This window comes from Anser brachyrhynchus (assembly GCF_964034855.1).
Source record: "Anser brachyrhynchus genome assembly, chromosome: 8".
Taxonomy (NCBI): domain Eukaryota; kingdom Metazoa; phylum Chordata; class Aves; order Anseriformes; family Anatidae; genus Anser; species Anser brachyrhynchus.
The window spans coordinates 5,175,801-5,201,506 of NC_137702.1; the positions used below are offsets into that span (position 1 = coordinate 5,175,801).

The 25,706-nt window shown below is 45.9% G+C and overlaps 3 long non-coding RNA genes across 3 annotated transcripts in view; 1 reads left to right on the plus strand and 2 right to left on the minus strand.

Annotated features, from left to right (window-relative positions):
* LOC308199117 overlaps positions 1-25,706 on the minus strand; it is a 369,069-nt gene that overhangs the window by 152,888 nt on the left and 190,475 nt on the right. The window lies entirely within an intron of this gene.
* On the plus strand, positions 1,961-7,191 carry LOC308199119. Its single transcript, XR_013954404.1, has 2 exons — positions 1,961-3,486; positions 5,093-7,191. It is a non-coding gene; the product is annotated as an uncharacterized lncRNA (long non-coding RNA).
* LOC308199118 lies at positions 5,793-25,586 on the minus strand. The gene is made up of 2 exons (XR_013954403.1): positions 10,758-25,586; positions 5,793-8,497 (listed from the first exon to the last, which is right to left on the minus strand). It is a non-coding gene; the product is annotated as an uncharacterized lncRNA (long non-coding RNA).

Genomic DNA, 25,706 nt, shown 5'->3' on the forward strand with positions numbered 1-25,706 from the left:
TAATGAAGTCCTGATTTCCTAGCAGAGGGGTCAGATTAGCAGAATGAAAGACAGGGTGAGAGGGACTGAAAAGCCCCCTCTATTGTACCCCCATCAGCTTATTCCAGCTCATGCCAAGACAGGGGAGCTTTCCTCAACTCTGCACCCCACATTGCAGCTCCAGCCTGGCCACATCAGCAGGTTTTGCCAACACTCACGTACACACACCACTTCACATGCATGAGAAATCCCACTGGAACCAGAGAGGCCAATCAGGTGCCCGATACTAAATGTTTGCTGCACTGAAGTTTCAGGAATTGGCTACGGTAGGTTTATCAAGTCAACCAAGAGCCAGAAGTACCAGAGTCAAGGAGAATTTAAGAAAGGATCTGCTTCAGCACACAAATACAACAGGGACTGAACGGCAGCTAACACATCCTGCTTGGCTCAAGGAGTATGAGAATTCAAGAAAGGTATTACTTAAATTAAATATATTTTTCTACTCTATTTACATCTTGCACAAAGTTCTCCCCCGATAACCAAGATAAGCGGTCAGTCAGCCCAGCCTCCTCAGGAGCTTGGAGGAGCATTTCACCATGGTGATGCTGAGCAAAAAGGACATCTAAACCAACAAAACTGCAAGCATCAGAAGTCACCTGCATGCATTAGAAGAGCCATCCCGCTGGATGTGATATACACATTACAGACAGATAACAATTTGCACAAACAATAACATATGCAAGTGTAACATGAAACAGAAGGTATTAAGGCTTTCTGCCACTTATCTCTTTGATCTGAGGCCTTGACTTGCTCCAGATTTTTCTAAGTCAGCACAGATAAATACTGCTGTGTATGTTCAATAACCCCAATCAAAAGCTTTTCCAAAATCAGAAGCTCACAGGACCACACTACAGTAGCCTTCAGGAGTACATTTTAAAGAGGGTGGGGCAATTTTCTCGCTCTTTTGCTACTGAATAAACCTATTATATGGACACCCCATACTGAAACGATGAGAGGAGCGGGTTCAAAAGGAGGTTTTTGTTTTGCTGTAAATCCTATTTATGGCTTAGGGTGCAGCTGATATGCTGTTAGCTTTTATTTCATTGATAATTCTGTGATTGTAGTTGAAACTTTGCAACTTAATGAGCTGATGTTATTACTCATACTGTGTGGCCATCTGGAACCAGTTTGGTCAGAGAGCCCAAAGCACCAAAAGCCACCTGTAATGCATTAAGCCTCAGCCCAGTACCAGCTCTGTGGATTTGAAAAGCCAGGCCTGCATAAATACTAACCTGTGAGAATGTAATTGGAGAAGTGATATTTAAGAACTTATAGTTTGCCAGAAATGCTCATTCTCAGGGGAATGTATGCAGAGGCTTAAAGTTTAAAGCCAAGTGGTTTTTAGTTTCAACATTGTGAATCAGGAAAGTCATTGCATATGGATGTTGTTGGACTGTCCAAACCGCTAGGCCTATCCAAACAGGCCAAGCTATGCCAAGGCTTCTCAAAACCACTGCTCCCTCCTAGCACCTGAGCCTCACATTGCACATGTTCCTTGTTACTGAGGTAACATCTCCAGACAGCTCTCCAAAGGGGCTGGAGAAATAAGGGGTAAATGCTTTGTAATGCTTCATAATCACAAAGAACACACAGCTGCCACAACCACCAAAAATCACTTCAGAGATCACGCGTAAACAACTGCCAATGCTCAACAGATTGAAAAGACACAAAACAGCACCCATAACCCCCCCCCCCAAATTGTCTGTGGAATATTACCATCAGATATGAGCTGCATTTTGTCCAAAAAAACAAGGTGGAACAGCTACATTACCTTCAAGCCCCTGACATGCCCCAAGTAGGCCCAGCCTTTGTGGCCCTTTCTGGGCTGCTGGCTGCCCAAGGCCTAAATGAGCACGGTTCCTTTCCCCTCGTTAGCCCACTGCTGATTTACACCACCTGGGGGTGCGAGGCACTGCTCAGGTTTCAGGGATTTGGGTAAAATACAGGACAAGTAAAATACAGTTTTTCTCTCAATTTTCAATACCCTTCTGGCATTTCAGTACTAATAAAAATACTGGGGATTGCCTAAATGTTACCTAAAGCCACTAGTTAAGATGAAGGCACTCAAAGCTCTGATGCTTTAAGGCAGGAGAACAAGTCCCAAAGAAGTGGAAATGGCTCAGCTATTGCAAAGGTTTTAATTTCTTTTATTCCCATTTGCCCTGCACAATGGGACTTCACAGAGCAAATATAAACGTCTATCTGTCTCCTCATGTTTTCTTCTTCTAACAACATTGCACTGGGCAGAGAACTCAACCAAATCTCTGTATTGTTCCTCTTCATTCAACTATGCATATTTCCTTTAGTGTAAGCACCCCCGAACAAAAGCATGCAGAAACAATTCCCTGAAAGCAGGCAGTGATAATTATAACCATTAACAACAAGAAAATGAGCCCTCTTTAGCCTGGACTGCCTCATCCCCAAAATTTGGCTCCTTTTTCACATTGTGTCAAAGAGGTAAGTGAACTTCAGGCCAAGAGTTTTTGCCAGGGTAATTCAGAGCACAGCTGACCTGCTTCGCTCCCCTGTTGGTTTAGCCACCAGGAGAGCACGGAGGGCAGCAGTTACTTGTATTTGCAGCAAGTGGCCAGTCTGTACCGGGGAGCAATTAAAAAGGCAAACGTTATAAACACAACAGAGTAAGGAAATAAATGCATAGTCCATTCTCCAGCAACGTGACAGCATGTGCAAAGGGTAAATGAGTTTATATTCTCAAGGAGAAGCAAGGGTGAGTGAAGACCTCAGAGAGGACTCATGCAAAGTACTTCTCAGAGGACTGCACACCTCAGCAGTGCAAACGCTGGAGCAGGTGCAGGCAGGAAACCAAAGCAATAACAAAGCATATTCTGTGCTCAACGATAACTATGATGTGGTCCAGAAGGCCAGCCTGAATAGAGAATTTTCCTTACAATGAATGATTTATTAAAAAAATAAATAAATCTTTAAGAAGACTAAAATTGTTGAATTTGGGAAGTACCACTTGCTTTTCTCCAGCTGTACTAGTATTATGTATGGAAACCTCTTCAGAAACCCGCTGTGGATGAGTGGACAACAGCTTTATGGAATAAGAAAGACTAAATGCTCTTACTTTTGATGGCCTCCCCCAAACCCAAACTATGGGGCAGTTTTCAATAGAGCTTCAAGACATTTCCAAATCACAGTTGGGCTTGGAGACTGGTAGGACTTAAGAGAAGAGACTTAAGGAAGTCCACTTGAACAAGAGGCCACTTTTTTAAAAGTGCGTAGTTCCACTGGTTGCCTTGTGAAGTTTTTTGAAAACAAGAGTGGAGCCCGAAGAGTATCCAGACCGTCTCACTTACAATCCGTCCTTTATCCTGGGTATGTAAGAAATCATTTCTGATGTGGAACTGAAATGGTTGACTTCTTCAACGCGTCATCTCTTCTGGACAAGCAGTCATCATTGCTTTATGATCTCCCAGGAACTTGGTGACTAATACAGCCCACATATGAACGGGGTGGGAGTAGAGCACACCATGGCAGAAGACGTGCTGCAGCAGATAGGGTCCATGGGGATCCTCCTCTCCCTCTAGCAAATACAGGTCTGCTTAAAGATACAGCTGGATGCACAGGCATTTTTTCTTGGGGGAGAGCCTCAAATATTTCATGAGGAAGATAAAAACATACACATATACATACATACAAACACAAGGTGTTTGTATGAAAGTCACATTTTGTTCAGCATCATGTGCATTTTACCCACTCAAAATACACTGAAAGGGCTCAGCATGGCCAATATCATCCAAAGCAGAACTATCACATCCATCTGTCTTGTCTGGAATTAGTTTGTATTTTATTTATCATTTTTTAATGCATTTTGGTGACAGGAATGAATCCATTTTAGATAAAGGCTGGAAGTACCTTTCTCTCCCTGCATAATCCTGAAGTGCTTTGAAATTCACAAACAGTCATAAAAAAAAAGGGCCAAAGAGAATTTTTTCTGATCTGGTTTTGATATAAATGATGCAATGCAATATAAAAGAGCATTTACAGAAAGCCACGATAACAGCGAAAACGTGAAGAGGTTTGAATTTAAACCCCAAAGTGTGGTGGATATAATAACCAGGAGTTGGGGAGAGGTCACGCATTCCTCACACATAGATGTTTTCCAATCTCATCCTTGCCTGGAAAACACTCCACTCTTCTCCTTTTCCTATCCCAATGGTCAGGTAGGGGTTGCAGTAGAGGAGATGTGTTGGGGTCTCTTGTGGCCCAGCCAGACCCACAGAGGAGAGGGGTTTTCCCCTGGCTGTGTTGACCAAAGCCCTTAAGATCCACCACAGGACATGGGCTCCTAACCAAATCCCAAAAGAGGGGCTGAATTTCCATGCAGACGTGCAAAAGGCAAATCTGTCAGCTGCTTGCTTTTCTTTGTTCTGTGTAAGAATATATTACGATACAAATGTTTCTGGTCTGCAAACATAAAGCCTTTTTTGTGGGACAGTAGATTTTTACTTCTCCGTGATCCTTCAGATTCCCTCTTTGAAAGAAAAAAAAAAAATCAGCAGATTTTTCAGTATTTTGTGGTGGGGTTTTGAGTAATTCTGAGCATAAAACTGTCTAAGGAATTTTTATTTGTAATAAATCTTCATGGGTTGACTTCCTGTGGACATACTTGAGTGAGAACTCCATCAAAAATGCTAGTTTCTGTTAAGTTGTGTAAAGATTAGGATGGAAGGATAAAAACCCACAAAAATTTTAAAGGCTTCAGAAAAGCACTTAGAAAAGTTACTGAAAATTCCCTAGTATTTTCTGGGAAATTATTTAAAAATAAAAAATAAAAATCAATGTTCTACTATTTCCCTGAAATGTATTTGTGGCTTGGACATTGTTAGAAGTCTCTCTTGCCAACGCTTTATTAGTTTGAACATTCATAAATCCATTTACATGGAGGCAACAGGAAGAAATACTGTATTATCCCCCGTGACCACTGCATGTTGTTGGAAACCTTGGGCATCCGCCCTACCTTTGAACATCCAGATGAGTTTCACTTCCTCACCAATTTTTATTTCAAGTTGTTTTTTTTCCTGTGAAGCTTTTCATTTTTCCTCTTGACAAGTGTGATGGACTGAGATGTCGAGTCTGAGGTGGATGGACTGAGATGCCGAGAGCCTGAGATGGACATCCCTCCCACGACCATATGCCAGTTCCTGGGCTACAGCAGAAGCCTCTCAACCTCCTCTTCTGCTACTCCAGCCATGTTTCTTTGGTATATAAGCTCTCCGAGGCTGGAATGGAAAGATTTTGATTCCAAAATTCTTTCACACCTAATGAGGTGTGGGAAAAACCACTACCACCACCACCAACCAGACAAACAAAAGAAAAACAAAAATCGAAACCACAGCGTTCTTGGGAAGCTCGGGTTGGAAAACATCAGTTGCAACAAGAAAGCCCTGAAAGCCTCCCTCTCGTTGGTAAATCTGACAGTGGACACCGCCACCACCTTGCTGCTGGTGACAGCTCGTGTTCCATGTGGGCAGGGAAGGAGCTTGTTTTGGTGGCCTCTCAGCAGGTACCCGGCTTCTTTCAGGAAAGGGATGCCCAAACACAACCTACATCAGACATGTTCTTGCCGACCTCCGACGCTGTTTGCTTTGCCTTGATTTCTCATTTAAACCATTTGGATTTGCTCAAGGAATTGCAGAAATGCCTTCATTTACATCTTATTTGCAGTCAGGATTGCCAAGAGCCCAGAAGTGTGGGCATATACACGCTGCTGTGCAGTCGTGCCTGCATTGAGCTGTCAGAATAAAACTCAACCTATGCTCCATGCCTACAAGGAGAAACAAAAAAGTAAACCCATCCAGATGAACTGGCTCACGGTGTCCCACAGGTTTTCATTCACAGCTTTTGCTGTCAGTGTTGCACCATTACAAACTGAATGGCTCGAGGCTTCGTTTCTCCAGAGGCTGTTTCCTTCCCGTGAAACGCGTGTTGTTGCAGCGCATCCACGGGGCACCGTGCCAGCCACAACTGGCCATCTGCACACAGCAGAGCACGAACCTCACTTGTGCTTAGCCAAAAAATAAAGGAAGGAAGTTCATTCACAGACCACACAGTTGTAAGTGGAGGTGCAAGGGCTGTGTCTGTCCTGGACCCCGCTCAGGGTCATGGCCAAGCCCCAGCAGCATCTCAGCCTGCAAACAGGCACAGCCTTAGCTCCAGTCTGTCCCACGCGCTGCTGCAATTTCCCCGGCTGTCCAAAAAGCCAAAACAAAACCAGCACACAGATGCTTCTTCAAGGGACAAAACCAAATTTCTGGGCTCGTGGCTCTACAGAGAGACACCAAACCTGGCTCAGCTTTTCACGGCAGCTGCCTGCTCCTGGTGCACGATGCGCACCTTGCTCCTATCCTTCATGTAGCACATTAAAACTCGGAAAACAAAACCATTGGTATTTCAAGGAATTGTAGGGGAGTAGGGCAGTGATTTTTTCCCATCCTCCTTCACTGATCACTTGATTACTGATATAAAGCTGATAGAAATTATATCCCTAATGTAACTACAACCAAGCCCCGGGGCTGCAGACCAGTGAGTATTTACCCCGATCCTGCTCTGGGATCACCGCTGCTATGTGCTGTGCTCTGTCTACCAGCAGCCTCCCCTCCCACTTGAAACAAATTACGTATCATTTAAAAAAAAACAGCGTTTCACATACACAAAGACATGTTTATCTGTAAATATTTAGAGAGCATACGAAGCCTCGAGAATGAGCAAAGTAGTGAGAGCATCAGCAATCTATCCTATGGCTTTCCAAACCCCAAGCAACAAGTTATGGCCTTTCTCCACCTCTCTCTCTTGCAAAGGAGCATTTCTTCTTGCTGTCGCCCCCGTGCATCCCATCAGCATGTCGCAGGGCATGCAGTGGGACTCTTAAAACAGCAGGTGTGCAAGATCCAACCCAACGTCAACCAGTGGGGATGAGAGGCTATGTCCAGTCAAAGAAAACAAAATAAACTGAAAATGTCCCCTTTCATGGCTTGCAGATGGTCACTGAAGGGCTGGAGCCCTCCCTAACCTGGGGGCTGCCGGGGTCTTTGGCGGGTGGCAGATGGGTGGGAGTGGGTGTCTCCGTGGAAGCGCTTATCAAGTGGAAGGAAGTTATAATAAAATTTACTGCGGTTCACCAAAGTACCACTGTTTGCGTGTTATTAATCACTTACACGGGTCCCCGTCAGAGGAAATGGCAGCCCTGACAGTGATTTATATGCTATTTAGATAACCTGAGGGGAGTGTGTTACGAGCTCCGTGCCCGCGCTGTCATCCAAATACCCGGGGCCCAGCCGGTCCCCCCTTTCCACCTTCAAAGCCACCGCCCGCCTTATCAGGGCCACCGCCAAAGCAGGCGCTTTCCAAACGCATCTCAGCACAGCAGCTCTTCCCACGGCTGCCAGATCAAACAGTCCCTCCTGCCTGCGAGCAGCAGCCTGGCTGGGAAACAAAGTGCCAGCCCCTGCCTCACATCCCCAGGGATGTCCAGAGCTTGGAAAGTGGTGAAAACGCTGCTCCTGCGTGGTGCAGGCAGGTCCCGGACCCTGCACGCCCTGGGATGGGAAAATCCCACCAGGATGCGGATTTTGCAGCAGCAAAATGGTTAACGAAGGGATGTCAGTGTCCTTGCAGAAGAAGAGAGGTATTTGCATACGTTTTGTTGTAAAAAAAAAAAAAAAAAAGACTCCTTTTTAACATTTTATTTATACCTTTTTATTTAAAAATACGGCTTCAGCAAGCCTGGGGTGCGATACATCCAGGTAGTGGGAGGCAGACTCACCACGCCGTAGCGCTGCCCTTCTCCTCTTTATCCTCCTCCAGCAAAGCTTTTCCCACTCGTCATCCTCCACCCCACATTTGGGGTGCTCGGGCTGCTCTTCATGCTCCTGTTGGATGAGATCCTGGATACACAAGGAAGGACTCACAGGAGTTAGTCATGGCTTGCTCATTCTCCAAGAAGCTGCAGAATTTCATTATCTGTTTTCTTCGCTTGCTTTCTCATTTTGATAACTTCAGACTTACAGGAAGGCCTGACTTCATTCTTTCAGTTTGAACCAAAATGTTCTCCTGCACAGAAGAGCCCTCGAATCTCTCTTTCCATCCTGATTTCTTTCCATTTGTGATGTGGAAGTTTTTGTATCCTTAAAAAAATGCAAGTCCCTTTTTCTGAGGAAGCCTAGAGGAAGCAGTGCGGGGGATATGGTTGCAATACACTCGGCTCTGTTTCAGTAGAAGGGTTGTTTTTCTTGCCCCTAATCTCTTCTGCATATCGCATTTCCTCTCTGTTTCATAAATGAACAAATTTACTGTAATCATTAGAGTTTTACTCCAAAATTAAAGGCAGGCTAATACAAAACTATGCACGTATTAACTTTGACTTTGCTTTTGTTAAGTCAGATGTTTCTTAATCAAAACCATACTCTTTGCAAAGCCTGGTGATTTTAGGCACCTTGGAAAAAAAAAAAAAAAAAAGTTAACCTTCCATTAAATATTAACTTTTCTTTATCATAAACAACCCAGCTCTGGATCAATGGTGTTGACATTTGCTTTCGCAAATGCAAGTGTTTGTTTCTGTTGTCTTATAAACAGAGGTAATGTCTTCATGGCCTTTTCATTTTAGTTGACGTAGAGAAACATCAAGCACAAAGCCAGGGCCCAGAAAGCTCTGGTGGCAGAGCTCCTTCTATTGCAAGGCCTCAAAATCCCACACTAAGGGATAGGTAGCTCTGGGTTCAAACAGCTCCGTGGATCAGAGTGGTATGCCTCTCAGTCCCGTGTGGATTTGGATAACTTAGGGGTCCCCACACAATATTAGACGCCTATGTCCATCAAAGGGGAAGACACCAGCTTTGAGTGGAAGTTTCCCTTCCCATGCCCCCAGTACATATTGCAAAAGCTTTCCGCTGCGCGCACTGCATCACTCTCAGATTTGGGGTTTGCACATGAGGCTGCTGACACCAACCCCCAGTTCTTCCCACTTTTCCCCATCACACCACACCGGAGCCCGTTCATTCGGGCTGCTGTCCGAAACAAGCATTAGGGCTGCCACAAAAAGGACTCAGCAGCCCAGGAGCCCTGAGATGACTTCTCCCACCAAGATCCATAGCACCCCTGCCCCTGCTTCAACCCAAAGCTCCCACACTGGCCACAGGGCTAAAAATAAATCGGTGCTATTTAAATCAGAAAGCAAGATTTACTTCTCTCAAAGAAAGGTTCGAGTAGTCCCAGCTAAAATAAATTGATTTGTTTAGTTGTTTTCCTCAGCTTATTTTAATCCTCCTACGGGCAAGTTATGAAATTGTGGTAGCACATTTATTTACTCAAAGTACCCATTCAGAAGCAGCAGACCACTGAAACCCACAATTTTGCTCGTGAAGCAATCACCGTCCTCACAGAAGCACCAGTTTCATGCTCGTACATAACAACGGCAGGGAGAGAAGAAAAGCCTAAATAAGACGAACGGAGAGGGTTCAATAACAAACACAGCTCGCTTTTCCAAAACAGCCTTGCAACCGCCTTACAAAAATGCTGTCTCTGCCACACGTCTCAGCTGGACAAGACAAGGAATGCGAGGAATCTCATTTCTAGAGTCGCGTCTTTGGGGAAAAGGCAGTTTTTAAGAAATACCCGATGATACGATCCCGAAAACAGTTACATAAATCACAGCTGACACAGCCCAAAGAACAGCTCCGGCACACGTGGCGAGATGTGCTTGGATCTGTTCCCCTTGGTCTGTGCCTCTTACGGGACAGTTTATTTGAGGACCTCGGTGTGCTTTATAAGCATCACAAACAACTCTTCAAACCCGCATGCTGGAGGAAGGGGGTTTGTGCCTGAGCCCTTATGTGAGAGGGAAAATATTTACCTCTTTCCTGAGAGAGTGGCAAGTGTGAATGAGCTGCCCGTGGCGACGCAGGAAAATGGGGCAGTAGGAGGAATGGGGAACTTTCCCTGCCAATGGCCTCGGTGGCAGCAGCTTCCTCCTGTTCTGAGTCAGCATTTCTTAAAGGCTTTATGGACCTGAAAGCCTTTTTGAAGGGGGATGGTTTGAAGCAGGTGGTTTTGCCCCCAGCCCGCACCCTCCTGAAGGTATCAGGAGCTCTCGCCTGCCAAGGTGATGTGGTCGTTGCTCACCAGGGTTTCCTTCATGTCGTTATCTCCCCACTTCATCTTCCTCGTGAACACACAAAATAGCTGCCTTTCTTCACTGGCTTAGTGTGTGCTTAAAACTATTCCCATTTGGGAACGCAACCCTGTCTGCCAGAGCCAAAGCACCCAGAGAGATGTCTCACGACTAGAAAATGCCCGTGGATCTGTTCCGCTGCACTGGCCTTGGCCCTGCATTGCCTTTCCCTCCACCTTGGTGCTGACCAAGTTCATCGCCCCTGCCCCGAGCGCCTCGGCTGCAGGGCACGGGGTATCTCGGTGGGTGCCGCCCCATATCCACAGCCGGGCTGCATCCCTGCCGCCCCCCCAGGCAGTGGCTAATTCCCCCGAAGGAGTGCTGCCCTAAGCGATTAACCAGACAAACAGCACCCTACGGCGAGCAGCTGGACGGGCGACTTGAAAGCGGTTTTGCTCACGACATGCTCGGACTCTGCCTGGTGAGAGCGAAGGGCGAAGCTCAAAGCATCACTCACTCGAGAGCACATTTTTGCATTTCAAAGAAAAAACAATTTCACTTGCTAATAAATGATTTGTTTATTTACCCTTTCCTCCCGGAGAACAGTCCCATGGCTGCGAGTCCCAATAACTTATGCTTCCATTTAACCCACGTGTGACTTGTGGGTCGCCCGTTCGGGGAAGTGTAGGATTTCTTACCGCGGTGTGGAACAAAAAAATCAGCTGGCCTGCTGCCAGGTGGGAGGCTTGCATCTCCATGCACAGAAGACACCCAAGTGGCAGCCCGGCCGGTGGCCCTGCGGAGCGGAGAGGTCAGGGGCCATCCATCAGGTTGGGTCCTTTCGGGGTGAGCAGAGTAAATAAGTAGTTAAGTTGCCTGCTCCGGCCCCGGAGTTGGAGAAGCCGTCGGGAGGGGTGTTTTTTTTCGCCTTGCAGCGCAGCACAAATTGTCAGCCAGCTTGTTTTGTTTGCTAACGTAGCCCAACAAGCAACCAGCGGGTAAAATTAATGGGTTTGAGAACACACAGTTCCTGGATAGGTTTTGAGCTTTGCCCAGTAGTGAACCAATTTCCCTGGACTGCTTCAAGGGTTGGGGTTTTGGTTTGTTTGCTTCCCCTTTGCTTTGTTTTTAACACAGAGCAGATCTCGTTTGTTGTAACAGGAAAACTCAGTGCTCTGTTAAGGCTGTGATTATGCTGGTGCCAAGTATTGGGGATGCTAGGGCTGGGATTTTTTTTCAGTAAGAAAAGCCTCCCTGTTCCCTTTCACAGGTAAACCTATTAAACCTCCTCCAAAAGGGCAGTTTTCTTTATGTCGGATGCTTTTGTTTCATGTGCTGGGAATTTTTGGATGAAAACTTAGATCTCAGTGATTCAGAGCTGAAGCGTCAACATACAGTTTTTTCAACAGAAAACAAAATTTGAGCCATTTCCATTTCTTCTGGAGCTCCAGCTGCTGCCCAAAGAGGAGACTGCAGTGCTCACAGATGCCATTTAATTAATCCTCCTTGTACCTGCAGTCTGTAGAGGGTATTAACCTCAATTTACAGATCAGAAAAATGAGACAGGAGGGAGCTGAGTGACAGCTGTAATGAATACACTACTTCCCTCAGCCAAGGATTATAGCTCCTGAACCCCCTGTTCCCAACTCCCTAATTAGTAAACTGTGTAGCTCCTCCAATGGGCCAGAAATGAATAATTTGAATAAAGCAAAATATTTTCCTTCAGACGTTTGGGCTCCTGCGCAATATCTTGCTACTGAAGGTGATTATGAGCCCTGCTCCTGACGCTGCCACCTCTCCTGGTTTCGGTAATGACAAATCCATCTTCGGGGAGGAAATAGCTACTGTCACACCACATCACTGGGGGAAGCATTACAAAAATGTAACCGTTCAGCAATCTTTGGGTCACCTGGCTGCACTGGGGGCTGTTCTTCACGCACCGATTACTGCTCCAATACTCGCTTTCATTCACTGAGCATTTAGGTTCTGGTGCCAATGGAAACCTGGTTTCATCAATAGTGTTTTTTTTTCTGGATGGAAAATATAAATTGATTTAAAATTAATTCAAATCACTTCAGTGAAGACCATGTGGATTCAGACCCAGCACTCGGAGCTGAAGGTTTGCGGTATCGGCTGAAACCTTCATTTCACGAAGCTGAGTGTTGTTTCTCAAGGTGGTGTTTCTCAGTGCTCAGCACCCTCTGACAGTTGGTTTCACTGTTGCATCTCCTCTAATAGCCCCACAAAACAGACCACGGTGCCACGGAGAAGCCTGTGTATCTGTGGCCACATCCTACCTACCCAAACATCTTGAACATTTCCTATCTGCACACTACCAAATCTCATTAGCTTTCACAGGCATTGTGGGTTTAATACTGTGGTTTGCACATTTTCCAGGAGAAAGTTGCTGTTTTTTTCCATTGGAAAAGAAACAGTATTCCATAATAATCCATTCACTTCACAATTTTTGTATCAAAAACAAATCCTGCCTGCAGAAAGTATTTTGACCTTCCTGGAACGGAATGGCTGTCATCTGGCTGATACACATTTAAATATTCTCTTTCATTTGAAATACAATGATACAATTTTAAAGACGTGAAAAACACTTCTATTGGTGAAAAACAAAATCCATTTATTTTTGTTTTTCAGATTTTCTTCCCCTTTGGAAAATGTTTTCTTTCCTGTAATTTCAGAACGTGTTTTCTCTAATTTCAGATTTTTCCATAAATAACAAATCCAATTCCTGCTCTGCTCTATTGCATCCATTATGCAGGATCCTCCCAGGAATGGCATGCCTCAAGGATTAAAGAGATGTAATGTTTGTAGAGAGATAAAGATTAAGTTCGCTTAGCTCTTAGACCTCATGCAGGCTCTGAGCACAAGACTGAATTTCACTTTGTATGAGTTATCACAACTGAAACTGCTCTTCGGTGGAAACCACTATGCAACCATCCATTTGCAGTTGTAAAAGTCAATATATTTAAGCCTGCAGTGCATAACAATGACCCCTATGGATCCTCTAACGTTTTTCTTGGATCTGTATAAGCCTGTTTTTAATATATTACTCATCTAAATTGTTCCTGGGACTTGATTATTTGCTGGAGTTAAAATATCCAATCTTAAAAGATTTTTAAACATGTGTATGCTGAATTCCCCACTGCAATAAGCTTCATTTAGCTCAACTAAAACTGCCATGCCATAAAAAAATGCTTTAAAAAATCTCAGACTAACTGCTCTCCTGGTTGGTGGAAGCTCCCCAGGCAGGATTCCTCAGTGATGATAATCTCTGGTTTTGGCTGGCTCTGTTTGGTCCCTGGAAAAATAAAATCCAGTTTTCACTGAGCTGCACGTTGAGGTGGAGACAGAGGGCACAGCCATCCCTCTCGTTCCCCATCACACACGGATACTGGATGTTCCCCAAGGAAAAAAAAATCGGTGACAAGCCAAGCCATCTAGAAAACAATACTGATTTACGCTCCCTCTCCGAAAAGCGTATGAAATCACGCAGTTTGCATGCACGAGGCTTCGCTGCATTCCTCCCATCCACCAGGGCCACGGCGAGCTCACAAGAGGCAAATGGCCATGAGCACAGCCTGGTGCAGGTCCTGCTTTCCTTCCCAAGCCCCAGCTCCACTTCATACCACTGGAATAAATTAGGGGCAAGTCTATTGGAGGAGATGAAGTTATAGAGGAGAAGGATGGGGCTAAAACGAAACATAAAGAATAAAAACACGCACAGAGTTCAGCAGGCGACTTTCTGCCTCTTCCCCCACAAAGGAGGAGAACTGGGTCCTCCTGAAAATAACTGCTCAGAGTCCATTTTTTTTCCCTTCCTCTCCTTTTCCATATGGAACTGCAATTGGGCAATCATGTGAACAACTGCACAAACACCAGTGAAGGGTTTTCTATTTTTTTCCCCCCACCTCCTCCTTCTCTGAGCAATCTCCCTTTTGCCCTGCAGTAAGAATGCTAACAGGGTAATTCTGGGGTGTTTGCAGAGGGTCAGGACGGTGTTTGGAGGAAGTGCCAAGCCTCTATCTCTAGAACTTGAAGTTTTGCAAGTTGTTTGCCTTTGCGACTCTGAAGTCTAGGGAGAAACACCCTAATTTATGTATCTTTGATTGATTTTTGTTGAAATTCGCAATGTCTTTATCACAGCCATACAGTCAGATTTCTGTGGTTTTGGCCACAATCTCCCTACAGTTTCAACTACTTGATATCCAGAATGAATAAATCTGACATGTGCGTGCTTTTACAACCCCCCTGTTTTTTATTCCCCCAGGGAAAAATATCATCTGCCCTATTGTTGACTGCTTGGATTTTACCTCCACAATATCCCTCCCATCAGCATGTGATTAATCACCTCCCTCCAGCAGGCACCTCTCAGGAACTCAAGACCTTTTACAAGCCTTAATTAAGCCTTGCAACATCCCTGTAAAATAGGTTGAAGTTGGGGTTAAATGACTTGCCTGAGGTGACTGAGCAAATCAGAAGCAGGGGTAGAAATAAGGAAAGCTGCGGCTTCTGAAGCACGTGCATGGCGCCCAGGATGGATGTGAGCTGCCAAGGAGCCTTTATAATGTTGGGTTTTTTTTTGGAGATAGGGTGTTGCAGCCCCAGAAGTACCAGCCTCTTGCTTGCAGACGTGATGTGAGGCTTCCCCACGCTCCATCCCACCACGTAAATTCTCCACCATCCTTCCAGCCCAGGCTTCCCTCACTCACCCATGTTTTACCACGCTGAGCCCTGCCCCACAGCTGCCCGTCTTTCCCTAGCCACCTCTCCCCATTTGACACCCAGATTGAAGCCAGGCCCTCAACACGTGGCACATCATCAATTCTAGGGGGTGAGTGGGGAATCAGAGCCAGGCGGGAGGCTGCTGGGTTCAGGGACATCTCTCCTCACCTCTGCAGTGGGAAGGGAAAATCGCATTGAGGAGGGTGAACCCAGCCAGGTCTTCTGCAGCCAAGTAGGGGGAAAAAAAAGGATATTTCTTCATGGCCTGGGAGCGCCTATCACCCTGTGGGGGTCTCTTTGTGGGATCACTTATTTTCTAGTCTCAGGAGTTCAGGAGTCTCAGGCAGGTTGGGGGTCCATGCGCTTACTTCTTCCTCTCTGGCGAGTTTTGAAATGCAATGTGGGTTTCTGATGTCTTTTTTAACTTCCCAAGAAAAAGCTTCGCTTTGTTTTCCTTAATTTGCCCCAGATTTTCATGGCAGACTCCAACACTAAACAAACAAACCAGCAACCCCAAATCAATGTTCTCACAGCTGGTTCAGTGGTTTCCTCAATGACCAAGCAGCAAAAGCAGACTGGTAGGGCTGGGGAGATCTCCCCCTGGTACCCACCCAAACAGGCTTCACCGGGAAGGAGAAATAGCCACAGCTGGGGGAAAACATGCCTTTTCCTTGGGCAGCAGGGCTCCCCTGCCCCTCCCTCTATTGCTTGCATAGATCCTTCAAGGTATTCCCAAAGGCCACCTAACCCAAATCGAAGGTGAGGTGATGCTCAAATGATGCACAGAGATGAAGCAAAGAAGCTTCTCTCACTGACTGCCAGGTATTTAGAACATTTTATAAAACTGTATAATATCGAATAAATAAAATATAACCAATTCTATGAAGAAATGTTGGTCTGGGACCCTTGCACATGCTCTGCCATCCAGCATGTGGCTGTGCCAAACAGCAGTTTGGCCACTGGGAAGGAACGAGAGCAGCAGCCCCATACAGCAGTCCCTGAGAGGCAGCACTTGGCCATTGCAAGTGCAGCTGTGAGAGTGGGAGGCATGTGCACTTGGTAGTGTTTTACACTTACATACATACACATACATCCTTTTACTGAGACACTGGCTAGAAATATCTGTGCCCCAATGTTGATTTAATGAAAGCATCAATGAAACACGAAAATTAGCAAAGTCAGCAGACCCCTTCGTCTGTTTGGCCTCTGTCTTATCTATTTTCTTAGGAACCGTCTCAGATATTTGGGGCATGTCTAGGCTGAGGAACATCCCAGGGACATCCTGATAAACTGATTCATTATTCACACAGCAAATATCACCCACCGTGGCGACACCCCGAGCACACGGGGGGACCTCTCCAGCCTGGTGGCCTGGTCCAGCCCACAGCCCTGCAGATGGTAGCTGCAGTGTGCCAGCTGAGGGGGACAGAAGGCTGGTAGGGCTGGTGGCCCCACGCAGCACCCTGGGGTGTTCTTGCGTGCCTGTCCCCGTGCCTACTCCCAGGAACAGCTTGTCTCCAGGTTTGTTGTGCTCACACCATGGTATAAACATCTGGGCGAGTGGTGTACCGCAGCGCGCAGGCATCTTTGCCTCGAGAGGTCCCCTGGGAGCTGCATCAAAAATACTCCTCCTCCTCCTGGACTTCTGCTCTGCAGTTGTCTCAGCCACCCTGTCCCACACATGCCTTGCACAATCAGCACAGAGATCCCTGCGAGCCAGACCATCCCAGTCCAAGCTTCCCAGCTCTTCTATCTGCAAGCAGTTAATACACGAGGTACCAGGAAATGTGGTTAAAAATACGCCGTGTGATTTGTCCATAAAAAATGCCATGTTTTACACATAGCCTTTGCTGTGTGGTTCTTCAGATCAGCCCCTAACAGAACCTGGTGTTTTTTTCTGCACCTATTTCAACATCCCAAACAGCCACAGGCAGAGGGTGGGTTGCTCCCCCGTCCTCTTGCAAGCCCCGCATTCCCAGCTCTCTCAGTCCTTCTGGCAGGTTTTGCAACATTTGGCGATTTTGAAACCCCAAGACAAATTTCCAGGCCCATGTTTACAGCAAAAGGCTTGAAAACACGGATCTTAAACCCCGGAAGACAAATAGACACAACTCTAATTGCAGTGTTATTCCAAATCCCAACAATTTTAATTAAGTACTTGGGTTCTCGATGGGATCGTGCATTTTTTCCTGCCTTTTGGAAGCACTTGTATAAATGCAAGTAGTATCAACAGTTGACATAAAAATAGGAAATCAAAAAGTGTGCAGAAACACAAATTTAAATGGAACCAATCTGCTGAAAGCTCCCTTGTCCAGTGTGACTGCTCCTGACTCAGCTTTCCATGCTGTAATGGGAGCTGGGCAGCAGCCTCCTAGGGCTGAGAATTTGGGAAAAGAGATGATTTCTGTTTCAGACACCCAAAGGTGCAGACCAGAAAGTGCCTCCTGCATGGATCTGGTTGCTGGGTTATGGCCATGCTGCGAGGCTCCTCGCACCCCTCATTCCCATAAATTGTTCTTGGTGCTGCTGCTGCTATCGACTGAGCAAAATGGCACTTGTTTCACATCAAGCAGCCATGAAACAGTTAATCCCAATTAGTTCAAAACAGCAGATATCATTCTTTATACTTTGGCAGTTCTCGTTTTGAAGGAAAAAATATGTTTGTGTTCTTGGAGTCAGCCTGAACAATAAAATCGGATGCCAATTTTCTGGTCTAAATTAGGTGAAAGACCAGACTTTTTATCATATGTGTGTCTCTGTGCGCTGTTCTGTTACATGTTTATTTTACTCTTCTGTATATTTACCAGTGAAATCGCGGGCTGCACAGAGCATGCCGCCGTGTGGCAGAGAAACACGACAGGCTCTTTCATTTACTGAGGCTGGAAATTGAACCTGGCACCAGGAAAACATGAGACACTATCAATTGCAGAAGGAGATATTGCCAAAAGATAAACATAATAAAGTCAGTCATTGTCAGCATATCAACTGAAAGCCTTTCCAGGGTGTATGAATAAGGGTTTTAAACTTTTGCACTGGTGGAAGTGTTTTCATGTCCAATTTCAGTGTGTGCTGAAAAACATCCAAGCCCTGGGCTTCAAAGAGGCTAAAATCAAAAGGATTAATAAGTGGTAAAACACCATGGGAAGAAAGAGGCTGGCGTGTCTTCCACTGGGCATTGTCCATTGTGAGCCTACAGCCGAGGTGCACGTTGCATTGCCGCCATCAAAGAGGAGAGAAAATAAAATACAAGTAAAATAAACAGCTTTCAGCTGTTTGTTTTTGTGTTTTGTTTGTTTGTTTGTTTTTCACCTGCCATCCCCATCTGCTGAATGCAGCTCCCCGAGCCCAACCAGGGAAAATGAGGCCATGCTGCCACCTCTGCCGGGCACATCTTGTACCTCACGGACACCGGCCCCAGGGTACAGCCCAGCTGAGGGCACAGCACAACCTGCACGATCCATCCAGGAAGGCTTCAATCCCAATAATTTTCTTTTCCATGCAAGTGAGCTTTTCATAATCTTGTTTTCATCATTCATTTTCTTCAGATGTCACTAATTTTCAGGACAGGCAAGAGGATGCCAGACTCGCGCTAAGCACAGACGCCGGCACGCAACAGAGAATCTATTCCTGCAGTGGAACAGAAGATACAGCACAACCCAGCCAAAACGCGCTTGATTAATCAGCCAAAAGCAGCCAGTGGCAGCTCCGTCAGCCCACAACACGATGCTCTCCTTCCAAAATCCCTCCAAGCCCTGTCCTCTGGTTATTGGTGAGATGCATGGTTATGGGGAGAGTCCGCTGATGCCTGCTCTCTGCTCACTGAGACAGGAGACCTCTGACACCCCACTTGCCTCCTTCCAAATGTTTTCCCATCACTAGAGGGAGACAAGATTCAAATCAGGCTTTGCAATCGGAAACCAGAGTTTATGAATGACAGAAAATGCTCGGAAATGTTTGCAGAGCCCAAAGTGCGAGGAGAAAGTGCCACCTCCAAGCACTGCCAGTGCAGCCTGAGAGGCCTTCACAAAAGGAAACTCAAGAGTACTTCGGGGCTTTTCACTCAAAAAAATGCACATAAAAACAGATAAAGTTTGAGCACAGGCTTAAATTTAAACATATACCTAAGAGATTTCTGGCACAAATTCTCAACCAAGGATTAAGAGCCACACACCATATTACTTTTAATTGAGCTACTGTCTTCCCATACGTTTTTCCCTGGGGAAACCAGTGGCTGGCTTATGAATTCAAGGAACAAGATCAGTTAAAAGAGTACTTGAACAATTGCGGTTGGCAGTTCTCTGAATAATATGAGCATTATTGAGTGTCGGAAAATGTCATATCATCAATTTTCTGGTTTCCTACACTCATTGCTTTTGATCTCCGGTAAAAGATTTATTGAATAGTTTTCGTTTTTACATTAACCTAGTCCAAATTATACCAATTTAGAGCTGGGATTTTTTCTTTAAGAATGTACAAAGAGTGATTTCAAAAGCTGAGGCTTTTGATTCCATCCAGTTTTTATTGTTTCAAGCAAAGGACTGTTTTGGCAGGTTTATGAGATGGCGTCTGTTCTGCTGACAGACATGCCTGATAGATTGCTTACTCGTGTTTTATTTTTGGAGCCATTCACAGTGTTATCTGCATTTGAAAAACAATTTACTTTGATTAAAATTTAAATCAAATATATGGAAATACTGGCCTTGCTTGCAATCAAATTGTAAGTCTATCTTGTTGAGCAACTTTTCCTCATTGTAAGTGGGTGAAATGCAATGCTGAAAAGGAGATTTCTTCCCTTCCGGCAATGCCCACAATCAGTCATTAGAGCTCCCAAATGAGGAATAATTCCTCCCCTGAACCATGCAATGCCTTGAAAGGTGAGTAAGGATACTCTTCTTGTACTGCCTGCCTAAACTGAACATGCTATTGATGAGTGTCAATTTAAAACAGTCCTTTAAAAATGTAGTTATAACCATAGATGATTTCCTGCAGCAGTGAATTTTGGAGTGACCATAGCATACATGAAGGATTATTTCCTTTCATTTGTCCCAGGTATTTAATCATTTGTAGGGTTTGAGCTTTGCCTAGGGATCATATCCGGGACTTTGTTGTTGTTGTTTAAAAAGACTGTTTTCACTTGCCACCCCAAGCAAAGCACTTCTCCCCACAGTCCCATTTAGTGCTGTATCAAATAATATGAAATAAAAACGTCTCCATGCAATGCATTGAGAGATGCAGTGGCAAAAAAAAAAAAAAAAAGTGCCAGCTTTCTTCCACTGCTCTTTGTTGTGAGACAGCCCAGACACATGAATTCCATGAGCCAAGTTCACCCCCCCGAAGTCCATCTGCAGCAGTGCTGATGAGCTGGCCTTGCTGATGGTTCTTGAAATAGCCTCCAGCCCTGAAATAGCCCTGCACACACAACAGCACCATTTCCTGGCAGTGAACCTCAGGGCCGAGGGGGGCAGGGATATGGGTGGCAGCTCACGAGTGGTTGTAAGATTTGATGATGGTCCAATTTTCTATAAATATGGCTAAACAACGCAGAGCCTCTCTCCTCTTGCTCTATGCATTCTTGTTTCCCCTTCTCCTATCTCATCTGAATTTTCCTACCAGCTTCCTGAAAACACTTCCCGATTTCACACCATAAACATCCTCCACTTTTATTTGACTAACGCTTCCTACAGTGTGAGGCCTTCCGCCCGCTCCTCCAGAGCTGCTTCTATGTTTCCCCTATCTTTGATATCTCAACAATAAATGAAAAACAACCCTTCCTGTGCTTGGTACTGGCATGCTTTCGGCATTTTTTTTCCTCGCCCCCCCCCCCAAGCTAAGCAATGAGTGCAGGCCACTTCCCGCCTGGGTGAGCCAACATTCAGCTTTGCAAGAGGCAGCAGTGGAGGTGGAAGGATTCGCTGATCCCAAGTCAAGGACGAAAGGAGCATTGTGGTCAGGGGGAGCTTCTGCACTGCAATCATTGCTCCAGACCCATGCCAGCGGAGGTGGTTGGGGAGCAGGACTGTCCTCTGCCAGTGGAGCAGGGGATGCAGCCACCTTGGTCTCCACGAGGATTGCACCCTTGTTGATGCCTCTGTCCTCGGATTGCCTCCTTCTCTACTGGGGAATTCCCACAGAGCTCGAGACAAGGTCAGCTGAAGGCAAGAGATGCTGTTTGTGCTGTTTGTGCTGTTTGTGCCGCCTCGGGCCCGGCTTCCTAGAAGGGATTCCTGGACAGCCAGCACCGATGGAAAGAGATGCTTCCTTGGGGCTGGGCTGCTGCTGGCCAGGTGCAGTGCAGCCCTCACACTCTTCCTCCTGCGAAGGTGGAGGAAGGTAGTGGCAAGCCTGGAAGCTAGCAAGGAACAGAGAGGCCTCTCACTGCTTCTCCATACCTGCATTATACCTCAACATCCAGCCCCTTCTCAGCCTGAGACAGCATTATCCTGGGAGGTCCCTCCCTGCCTGAGGGAGAAGCATCCAGCAGCTTTATCACCACTCCAGATGTAAAGCAGAGCCCTCTGCACCCCTTGGGCCTCCACAGCAACTCGACAGGGCGAAGAAGAAAGCTTTCTTCCTCCTCACCGCACTGAGAGCTTCAGCCACCAGTGAAGTCCAACCATTCCCTACCATATCAGTGCTCTTTTCTGGCTATTTATTTTACCCCTCGGTAACACACGAGCTCTCCAGAACTCCAGCTGCATACGACGCTGGTTGGAGTCATGAGTAGGCCTAACCCTGGCAAACAGGAGAAGGGACACGTCCTCTGCCCCATGGGACACCCGGTGCCCATTTGTCAGGCTAATGAGCACCAAATGAAGCTGGAAGAGCAGTGTTCAACCACGCTGAAAGTCAGCCTGACTTCAGGCTCAGGAGGCACGTAAAGGCCTGTGGTCTCCGAGGGCAGTCAACCCTGAGCTTTGGCAGCCTTCTGCTAAGGCCTGCAGCACCCAGAAAGGGGCTTTGGAAACCTGTCACATCAGCAGGCTGAAGCACTCCAAATAATTCAGCTCTGATTTAAGGACAGGCCTCATAACCTCAGCTTCTGCAAAAGTCTGTACAGAGGCATTTGGCTACTGCACCTCAGCAGCAGCAGCTTTGGGAAGATCTTCTGACACATGAGAAAGCAGAAGAATTTGCCAGGAAAACTAGGTTGAATAGCAGCGATCCGTATTTATGGACACCCTACAAAAGGGCCATCTTAATTCACAGCAATTGTATCGGAGCCACTGATGGACAAATGCCCTGCTTCTGACGTAAAAAATATAAGAAAATGTGGATTAGTTTGAAAACTATTTTATTTTGTTTCAGCCACATTTTATTAGTATGAGAAGCAGCCAGGGATATACTACCCTACCTCTGAGTGGCCAAAGATAACATGCAAAGCTTTTCAAGAAAGGAAGGCTCTGGCAGGAGATGGAGTGATGGGAAAGACGCACAGCATTGTGTGTTTAACCAGCAGCAGAGAAGCACAAAATACCTGTACCATTACCTGACAACATTAGTTTCTCCCCTCAGCCAGCTCTCTTTTTCACCCTGCAACCCGTAAGTGACACTCATCATTAGAAATCACTTCACTGCATGTGGCATTGTTTCTTCAAAAACTCTGGGAAGAAACTCAGAGCATCCTTTCCTTGCTGGCCAGTTTTATTTGAAAACCAGGAGACGGCAACGTCTCCAATTTTTCATGTAACATAGCATAGGAAAGTAATGCACAAACCTGACCACTTTGGTTGCATCAGCTCTGTGTTTATTATTGCACATAAAGCACACTGTTGAGAGGAGTTTAAAGCCATGAAAGCCCCTGGATGTAGAAAAATGGCCATCTAATTTGTCTTTACCTTGGTGCTTTTTTCTTATAGGGAAAGAAAAAAAAAAAAAAGGAAAAAAAAAGTTCTTAAGCTCTTCACAGTGCTCCATTTGGACAGCATTTTAATCATTTAATCATTACAAGCTGGCGAATGGAAAGAGATAAGTAACAGAGTGGCTAGTTTCATAATTCGAATATATCTGCAGCATTAGAGCATAATAAAGAAAATCTAAGTTGTCTTTGCTTAATGTTTATGAGATAACAGTTATGGAAACATATTTGAGATGCTTTAGGAGTCAGGACACCTGCCTAATTTAAGTGTACACTGTGTAAGATTGCCAAGCCAGCAAGTCCATCACTTGGAAGAGTCACAGCTGGGTGCAGGTGACTCCTGTTTAATGCCTACCTTCGGAGCTGAGGAAGGCTGAACTGAAGCAGCACTGGCTCCGTCCTAAGCAGGCCCAGCATCAGGGAAAAATACAGCAGCGCAGCATTTGTCTTGCCTGTCAGCTGTCCAGTCACTGTAAGGCACAGTAAGGATTTGATAGCATTTTTATACTAAAATAGTGGGGTTTTTTGTTGTTGTTGATTTTTCGTTGTTGTTGTTTTGTGGTGTAGTTTTTTTGATACTACTGCATTATTAACAGGTTTGTGTGCAAGGATACATATTGCTTAAATGCTCATATACATATGTTTATAAGGATACTCACACACACAGAGATATGTAAAAGCAATGAAATAAAGAAAAGAAGCAAAGCCAAATATCACTCAGCTCTGAGCCTCCAGCTCAGAAGTCCAACAGGAGCACATAGCAAAGTGAAGTCCTGCCTCAGTGGTGCCCACCAACAAACCCAGGCAGAAAGACAGACTGGAACGGTCAGATGGGGAGCTAAAGCCATACAGGATCACACATCCCATGAACCCAGCTCAGCTCACAGCAGCTCCATTACTTTTATGCCTGTATTGCATGAACAAAGAGTTCACCCGGCCACGAGCAACCGTGGCGATTAGCACCCGTGTGGAGAACCTGCTCTCGGCTCCCCAGCACCATGCCAGGGATGGTGGCAACACGGAGCTCAGCCTCCAAGGGCCTTTGAAGCACAGACAACTCTAAACTCTCTTTTTTCTCCAATAAATTTTTGCTCGTGGTGAGAATCACTGGAGAATTTAGCTATTTTTCCAGTACACAGAGAGCAACCATCCAGCCCAATGCCTGTGCAATATCTAGTGAGAACAAAACAGATGAAGGACAAAATTAAAGCTGAGCCTCCCCAAGGCACAGGCTGCAGGGAGCCTTGGGAACATGGCCGCCATGGCTGAAGCACACCAGGAGAGTTCTGCTAATTACAAAGTAGCAATTAACCCCTCTGTGGCAAAGAGCTGAAGACAAGACTCCACCTCTCCAGCTTCACCACACACCAGATCAGGAGCTGGATAAAACCAAGCTATTAGCACTCTGAAATAGGCAAGTGAGGCCTTTTTAACAGAAATACATTTCAGCTTGTCCTTTTGGGCCAAAGCTTTCCAGGAGGCTGCATGCACCAGCTAAAGTCATCCCTCAGAAAGCGTCAGAAGCTGCATTTTATTGCCTCCAGGGACTGTCCGCGTACCTTCAGCCCATGCTGTCCATGATAGACAGGAGACGGGTGCAGGATGTCCCTGCCCTATGGGTCCTGGGCCCTCACCAAAGGCCTGAAGAACAAGGGGGGGACCATGCTATAACCAGAAACCTGGCAAAAGCAAGACCACATGGAGGCTCAGACACGCAGCAAAGACACCTTCCTCCTCCTCGCACCCTCCCCACTGACCTTCTCCAGATCATTCACCACCTTCTTCACCTCTTGGTAGTTACTGGCTCATACAGCAGTCTCCCAAGGCACGGAGACTGGGGGATCTTTAACAGAGGTTAATGTCCTCTGGCATCATCTGGCACAGCAGGTTTTGGTCCCCCAGGTTCTGGCAGCTCGCCCCTGCCTGGTGCACAACCACCCTCATGTCCTCCCAACGCAGCCAAGACCACCAGGCCGTGTGTGCTTGTCCTGGGACAAGTTATTGGCTCCCAGAAGCTAACGGCTCCATTAAAATAATGCCCTTTTGTCATCCAGGCCCTAAACACCTCTATTCAGCACTTGTTAAAGGCCTGAATACCCAGGGGTTTCTTGTAGGGAAGAAGAACCCATGCTCCCCACAGGAGCTGGGCCGAGCAGGCTGATAATCATCTCGTGATCACAAATTACTTTTCATAAGGACCATTTATGAGGTAACAGTTGGCATGCGGAAAGCATTTCACTTCGCCAGCAGCTTGCTGAAAACGAAACATCACGAACCCTAAAAAGAAACCGTGAATCAAAGGCTGCATTCTTCTCTCCCACAGTGAACCCTTTGTTAGGGTCTACCCAAAAGTTTCATTACGAAAGGCTGATACAGGAGCCTTATTAAATTGTGATTAAATGACGTGTCCGCGTAGAAGTCGGCTCATTCGGCTGTTGATGTGGGCTGGCTTTCTTAGACTTTTAAAACATGAAGGCTTATGAAATAGCTGTAATATCTTTTCCCATGATTGCTAGGGAGCAGAGGGTCTTTGCTTCTGCTCTAGTCATATTTGGCCCCGCTCCAGAGGATAACATTTTCATTAAAAGTGCATTAGGCGCGCAATTCACCACGCAGCCGTCCTGACGAAGCGCCTGATCCACAGCCCGCTGACCTGGCTCAGAAGCCTTAATGGGCTTTGGTGAACTTTGCTGGCCTCTATAAAAACAGCATCGCCCATCGCCAGAGGTACTTTGAGCTGCTTTTGCCATCAATTGGATCCAATTTGTCCCCAGTGCTTCCCCCGTACTCTTTCTGTGTTTCAGGATTAAAAAATAAAATAAAATAAAAAAAATAAAAAAAGCAGAAGCTGAATCATCAGTCAGGCCAGATAATTGCTAATGACTTTATTAGAGCACCAGGGCTGATATTTGGGACACCTAAGAAAGAGTTAAACAGTAGGAA